The following is a 7,740-nucleotide window of genomic DNA, read 5'->3' on the forward strand; positions in this document are numbered from 1 at the left end:
TAAGAGAAAGAAACCCCCTGGCCCGTGTCTGGGCTGAGTCCTTGCCCTGCACAGAGTCTCTGCTGATGAGGAATCTAAGGCACCAGGTCCCCCTTGGGCCCCAGCTTCGGTTGGTAAAGCAGAAGGGGCCCGACTATGCCGTTTGTGCTCTGTCCCTCCACCTGGGATTGGAGGAGTGAGTGCTCCAGGGATCACTACTGCTGAGCAACAAACCATTCCAAAATCCAGAGCCTTCAAAATAAGTTATTTGCTGGTGATATGGCCTAGTTGGTAAATTGCTTGTTAAACACACACACACACACACACACACACACACACACACACACACACACACACACACACAGAGGAGTGCCTGAGCTCCATCCCAGCACCCACATAAAACCCGGAGGCATATGCTTGTAATCTCAGTGGGAAGAGTCAAAACATTCATAGTCATCTTTATCAGCAGATCTAGTTTCAAGGTGGAGGAAAGACACAAAAGTCTCATTTGGCCTCGAGCTAACCCAGGATACTAAAAAGCCTTCACTTTGTAAGCAAAGGCAGCCGGGTAAACATGGCTGGGTTCAGCTTATTGAATTTATATTCCACGAGTCAGAACCATGAAGTACAAAATGCTGTGGTCCCTAGGACCTGGAAGCCTGGACTTATAAAAGCAACCAAAGCAGGCTAACAGGGTAAGGACCCCAGAGGACATTTTAATTCCTTCTAAAGTCCTTTCTGCTGCCAGCTTAAAACTCTAGCTTGTGCCCAGCAGTTGCTCTCTCGTGACCCTAGGGAGAAGCTGGGACCGGGAAAGAGAGACTCCAAATGCTTTTGGAGTTCTTCCCAGACCCTTGCATTTGAGGTGGGCCTCCCGGGACCTGGAGGTCTAATACGAGGGATCTAATAGCTGCAGCCTCTTGGCACTGCTTGGCAACCTGTACTGCCTTTTCTGGATCCAACAATCTTGCAGCAGGCCTGGTGTGCAAGGGACAATACATCATCTGAATCACAGATGGTTCCTGAGGAGCAGAGCCCTGTGCTCACACATGCTGACCTGGACCCGAGACACACATGAATATTTAATCAGCCCCATATCCGATCTGTGCTCAGAGCTCAAGTAATCCTCATCCCCAAGGCCATGCACTTGGCAGCATGCATGTGCAGGGTTGGGTGTATGATACACAGAGGCAGGGACATGCTTGGTCAGAGCAGATTATATATATCCCTGAGGGTCTGGAAGATGTTTCCCATCTGTAGTCCATGTGAATGATGCCATCAGCAAGACTAACAGTAACCACCACTGCTCTAGATATCCATGCATAGCACCTCAATCTCCAAAGCATCCCCTCACAGATGAGGTAAGACTACTATACAAAGCATATTTCAGGTAAGGTTTGAGGCACACAGCAACTAAGCTACTTGCTGACAGTCATCCAAGGTAGACAACAGAATAGTAGAGAAGAACCTTGAACCAGAGTCAACGCCTTTAATGACTATGGAAGCCCACAAAAGCTTCCGAGTGAGACCTGAGCTTGCTTTACACAGCAGGGCTGCATTGGGGGATGGCTTGACCACATGCATGGTCATCAGGTGTCTGGGATGGGCTGTACTTGGCTGTGCTGGGGGGAGGCCTTTGGCATTCCTTTAAAAGCCCTTTAGAAGAGACAGAAGGGGCTGGTGGGTTTTGACCCAGGCCCTCCTGAGGCTATCCTATATTTCTAACTGTCTCTCTCCTCCATATTTCTATCTACATATTCCTAATTTCTCCCTGCTCGAGAGTACCCTGGTGGAAAAAGTGGGGGCACCCCCCCCCTTGCAAATGACCCTGTCTTAGTCTGGCCAGGCTGAAAAGCACTGCTGTAGAGTGCGGCCCCCTCAAGATCCAGCACATGGAGCTGGACCTTTGGCGTGGTGTTTCATGTCTTCCTTGATGTTTTAACTTCCCAAGGCTGCTGGGACACCCACAGACTAGGTGGGTCCAACTAACAAATGTTTTCTCTCACGGTCCTGAGTCAGGGTGATGGAGGAGCCATTCTCCTCCTCCCTCCCCTCCCCTCCCCTCTGTCTATCCCTGTCTCTCTGTCCCTCTCTCTCCCCACCTCTCTCTCTGCTCCAGGAGAGGGCGCTTCCTCTTCTTTAAGTTTCTAGGGGTGACTGGCAGTCAGTCCCTGATTTCCCTGACTTCTAGAAGCATCTCTTCAATCTTTGCCTCCACCTTCGGGAGCTTCCTTTCCTCTCCTCTAAGTAAAGTTTGGGGACCACTCAGGGATGGCCTCACCGCTCTCCACTCAAGAATGTCCCCATCTGAGTTCATTCCATGTGAAAAGTTCCAATTTCCAAATGAAGTGATAACTGTGGGGGTCCAGGTGGGCATGACAGAGAGGGACACAGTGTATTTGGGGACAAAAATAAGGCCACTCCACTGTGAAGAGAAGTCTAGATTTAGGCTCGCCCACCGTTTCTTCTGCCAGGTTAGCTTCCTAGTCAGCTTGCCCTCCTTCCCTGAACTCTTCCGTAACTCTTGTCCTCTCACAGCGGTCACAACTCAGCACATAATCAGATCGCCTGAGGGTTTGCTTCAGAGGAGACTACACTCCCTGATGGCAGGCAGTGTCCCTGTTCTCTGCCTCTGTGACATCGTGCACAGCCTCAGGAAGGACCCTCTAAAGCAGTCTGCATGTGTCATTTTCCAGATGGAAAAGGTTTTCTCCAACACTCTCTCCCAGGCGGTTGACATGCATTCACTCTCCGTAACTAGGTGCGGGACGTTGGGTCTCCAAGTGTCCACTCTGCAGTCAGAGTCCTGGCCTCTGACTATCGGGGATTTGCACTTGTGGCCTCCTGTTTACAAATTACCCAGAGGTGTGGGTAATTAGGTGAACTGAAGGACAAGAATGAGTCCATGGGAATGAAAGAGAGGAGAGGGGAGTATAGAAGGAAGGGATCTAAAAGTATTTGGGCTAACAAATAGTTTTTGATTACTTCATCAATGTACTGGGTATTCTGTGGGGATGAGGGGTCAGATGACTTCTGGGCTCAAAACCCTAACTCTGCAAAATCCATGCTGAGCTAACACAGGTACCCCACTGACGCAATGACCAGCGCCTGGCTGTGTCTGTAAATGGGAGCCATCACTGTGCTGCTGCTGCTGCTGCTGCTGCTGCTGCTGCTGCTCCTTTCCAGCCTGGAGTCCTGTTGTACTCTAGCGTCTTGCTGCTGCCTAAACACAAATTTTTCAATTTCATGCCAACCCCTTCCCTCTCTTTTGACAGGAAATCCCAAGTTCTGTCTGAGGGCTGGCTCTTTTTGACCATCCAGGGACAGCACCCCAGCTGGCGGGGAAAGCGGTCTCTTCCCTATCCTCTGACAGACCTTGAGCTTTGGAGCTTCCATCTATCTGTTCCCTGACCCCACACCTCCACAGTGCTCGGTCCATCACTAAGTTATCACAGATGACTGAATGCCCGCACAAACACAACCACAGCTCCCCAGCCACAGTCACCTTCTCCTCTCTAACCCCACACCCTCACCTTTGTCCTTCCATCCACCTACCCTCTTGTAATGCCTCTGGACTAATTTATAAATAGGAAATGACATCTGCATACACAAAAATCCCAGGAACACACTGAAGACAAGGTCAGACACATTGCAGCCTTGGTACTTTCTGGAACACCTGCCTCCCCCCTAGTCACACTTCTCCAATTCCTAGAGCAGGGCTCTCCCTTCAGGCTGGGGACACTTTGTTCATCTATAGCATTCCTTATGGAAAACATCTCTTTCCTTGAGCTGGTATCTTTTCCTCAGGATAACTTCCACCTGGTTTTAAAGTTCATTTAAAATAATTACACCATTTCCAAAGAGCCAGCACCTAGCAAGACAGGCAGATTTACAACCTGTACTTAAGATCTGTGCTGATTTCCTGAGTTACAAGTTTTACGGGAGTTATGGGTGTGATGGGAATGGAAATGTACAGCAGGGTGCTACATGATTTGGGAGACACAGAGAATTCTCTACGAGGAACTGCATGAAGTTCAGTAAAAAGTTTTGGTATCAGGAGAAGGGTGTTCCACACACAGAGAACAGCGGGGCAAAGGCTTTGGGGATGGAGCTCAGTGCTGGGGCTATTGCTTAGCTCATACTAGGTGTCGGGGTCCCTTCCAAGTGTGTGTGCACACACACACACACACACACACACACACACACAGAGACAGAGACAGAGACAGAGACAGAGACAGGAAGAGAACTAATACACTGGTACTAGCAATGTCCACAAAAGGGTTGTTGAAGAAGTAGACGTGTGCCAGTCAGAGGAGAACGTGCCTGAGGTGGTTCTCTCCTTCCACCACGTGGGGTCTGTGGATGGAACTGGAACTCGGGTTGTCAGGCTTGGTGGCAAGGCCTTTCACACACTGAGCCAGCTCACCTGCCCTCTGTTGTTGTTGTTGTTGTTGTTGTTTTGTTTTGTTTTAAGGAAGCCTCTTGAGGCTTGCTGAACACAGACAATTTTCATGTTCTGAGTCCTCAAAAATCTCCTCCTATATAGAGAAAATCAGCCCAGAATACAGACTCCTCAGGGGACTCCATTCAGATGTCTGCACAGATTTATGACAGGGCAGAGGGAAAGTCTTCACCTACTTCCTTGGCTTGGCCCCATATGTACCTAGATGTGCACGCGCCTCCCCTGGAATAGTGAAACAATCATCAGTGCAAACAAACTCAGCAGCTTCCCTCACGTTAGCTTTTGTTTTTGAAAAAAGCTTCTCACAGTTATTGCATTGGGCCATAAAAACTCTAGCCACACCCCAGAAGTCTCGTGTGGGACACATAGCTAACAAACATCTATGTTTGCATTTGTTCTTTAAATGTCCAAGCTGCAGTCATTCTGAATCCCAGAAACGATGGTTTGGAGCATGGGAGCCTGGTGTGCTGGTGGCTCCTCAGTGACTCAGCTCATTGCCCCACTGTGGCTACTCAGGGCTCCACAATTCCAACCCCCTGGCCTTGACCTCTCACAGCTCAGTAACCACGATTCTGTGACTCATTTAAACTTCCTGGCAAGAGACTCTCTTGATATTGCTCACTTTCCTCTCTCTTACATCAGCCAAGCTGGAGTTTGTGGGCCTTGGAGCGGGCCTTGCAATGGTCTGCCTGGTCTGATGGGGCCATAGAGAATGGGGGTGGGGGGATGAGAAGTCTCTAGAAGGCCAGCCCTTCCACATGACGGGGAGGTAGAAGGGGTCTTGTTCCTTGGGAGGTATCTGCAGCACTGTAAAAGCCTCTAGCAGGAAGGAGAAGAAAGGAAATATAAATAGTCTAGAATCCAGGTTGATGTCTGACCCACTCCACACAAGTTCTCTTTCTCAGCTGTTGAAGGCACAAGAAAGAGCTAGAGAAGGAGGTGAGTCTTAAGAAAGCAAGGGCCTTCCCAATGTCTTTGAAACATTCATCCACTCTGGGTGGCTTCTGCATGCAAGTGCCTGTTCACCAGAAAACACAGGAGCCAGAACGGGCTCCCACAGGGACCCTCTGCACACAAAAAGGCTACTCCTCCCACCAGTCTCTGGCACTTTCTTCCAGAACATTTGGAGGTGTATGCCTGGGAGGAGGGTGGATCTGAACATGACTCACCTGCAGAGGTGCTTGGCAAGGCTTCTGGGTAGGCGGCAGACCTGGAGCCTTGCAAGGTTTTATCCCCACAGGAGTGCTTGCTCTTGGAGAGACAACCTGAAAATCAGCCTGCATCCTATTTCTGGTTCCCTGGTAAATCTTCTGTGCCTCTAGGGGTAGAATCCATGGCCTCACAAATATTCTCCCACTGAGCTATGTCCCAGCCCTCTTTTCATGGGGCCTTATCACTAAGATGCCCAAACTGGCCTTGAACTCATTCTGCAGCCCATGTAGACCTTGGACTTATGGACTCATTCTCCAATCTCAACTGGGATTACAGGCCTGTACCACAGAGCTCAACTCTCTTGGCTCCTCCTCTGAGAGAGACAAAGTACGTCCCTCACTCCAGAGAGATGGGCTGAGCTGTCCTGTCCTTGGATTTAACGGGGTTTTAGGGAGAGCGAGCTAGCTGTAAAGTTTACAGAGTCAGTCAGGAACTCAGGCTGAGGCCTTCCTGGGTAGCTACATTCTCGGCTAGATGGCTCCATATGCTGCCCTCAGTTCTCAGGTTAGAGGTGTGGGGCTAGACAAGTGCCCTGTCCTTGTGGACACCTCAAGCTATTCTTCCACCAAGCAGCATGGAGCTGGGAATGGCCCATGGCAACACCAAAGAGACAACTCTTGTCTTTTCTAGGCTGAACACACTGCCTCTCTCATAGCAAAACTTCCTGAGGTGAACTAAGGCCCACAAACACAGCCTCGAGGTCCTCCAGCTCTGTGCCTTATGCAGAGACCTCTACACCCTCGTGCTCAGCCACCAACGGCTCCAACAACCACACAAATATTCAGCTGGACCAGGGATGTGGTTGAGCTGTGGAATTTGATGGGCCAGGTTCGAATCTTGGTGATGTGGAAGCAAGTTATTTCACCTCTTGGGGTGTTTCTTTATCTATAGTCTTGGGGAAATACTGCTTCCTTTCAGAACTGTCACGTAGATGAAAAGAGAGAGAAGCAGCTGGTTTGAGTACGTAGCTCCGATGCATCACTGATCCACTCAAACACAAACCCAGCAGGTACTTCACACTCCTAGGTGCACACTTGTAATCCTAGCACTTAGGAGGCAGAAGAAGGGCATCAAGAGTTTAAGGTCATCCTGGACGACATAGCTAGTCCAAGGCCAGCTTAAGCTAAAGAAGATTCTGCCTCAAAAAACAGAACCAAACAAATTCATACCCACCTGTAGCAGCCCTTCCTTGTGGGCCACCAACAAGTTCTCAAATCATGACGTGGAGACTCCTTATTAGTTAAGAATGCTTGGCCTTGGCTTAGCTCTTGTTTTAATCCGTTTTCTTTATCTGTGTTTTGCCTCAGGGCTTTTTACCTTTCTTTCCTTCCGTATGTCCTACTCTGTATAACTGGCTGCCAGGCTGGCTGGCCCCAGGACATCTCCCTCTCTTTTTCCCTCCTTCTCTTCTCTCATTCTTCTCTCTCAAGCCTAGATTTCTCCTCCTACTTATTCTCTCTGCTCACCAGCCCCACCTATCCCTCTCCTGCCTAGCTATTGGCTGTTCAGCTTTTTATTGGGCCAATCAAGTGCCTTCGGCAGGCAAGGTAAAACAAATGCAACACATCTTTACATAATTAAACACATGCAACACAAACAAATGCAACACATCTTTACACCATTAACAAAGGCAGCAGAAACAAATGTAACACACCTTCACATAGTTAAAGTAATATTCCACAACACTCACCATGGGAGGTAGCCATTGCCTCTGGGATGCTGCAGGCTGTCAATGGATCGATGCACACAGGTCTGATAGAAACACGCATGTAGTGTCATTGGGTTCAAATGCTTCTGAGCTGGTGCTTCAGATGGGAAGGACTTGCTGACAGTTAGCATCTGGGCCTAGAGGAATCCAGTGCTGTGGAGGGGGGTGGTGCATACACTTGCAAGTTTACAGCATTTTTACTCACTTGAGAATAGTGTCTACTCAGCCCTGAAGCCTCAGAGTCATGCTAATTTGCACAGAGCAGACATTCAGGTTTGCTTTCACCGAGAGCAGAGGATAATAAATAGATCGGGATGAAAATTCTAATTGATTAAAGGTAGCTGGACTGAAAAAGAAAATAAAAAATAAAATCCTTTGA

The sequence above is a fragment of the Peromyscus eremicus genome, chromosome 7 (assembly GCF_949786415.1).
Source record: "Peromyscus eremicus chromosome 7, PerEre_H2_v1, whole genome shotgun sequence".
NCBI classification, from domain to species: Eukaryota; Metazoa; Chordata; class Mammalia; order Rodentia; family Cricetidae; genus Peromyscus; species Peromyscus eremicus.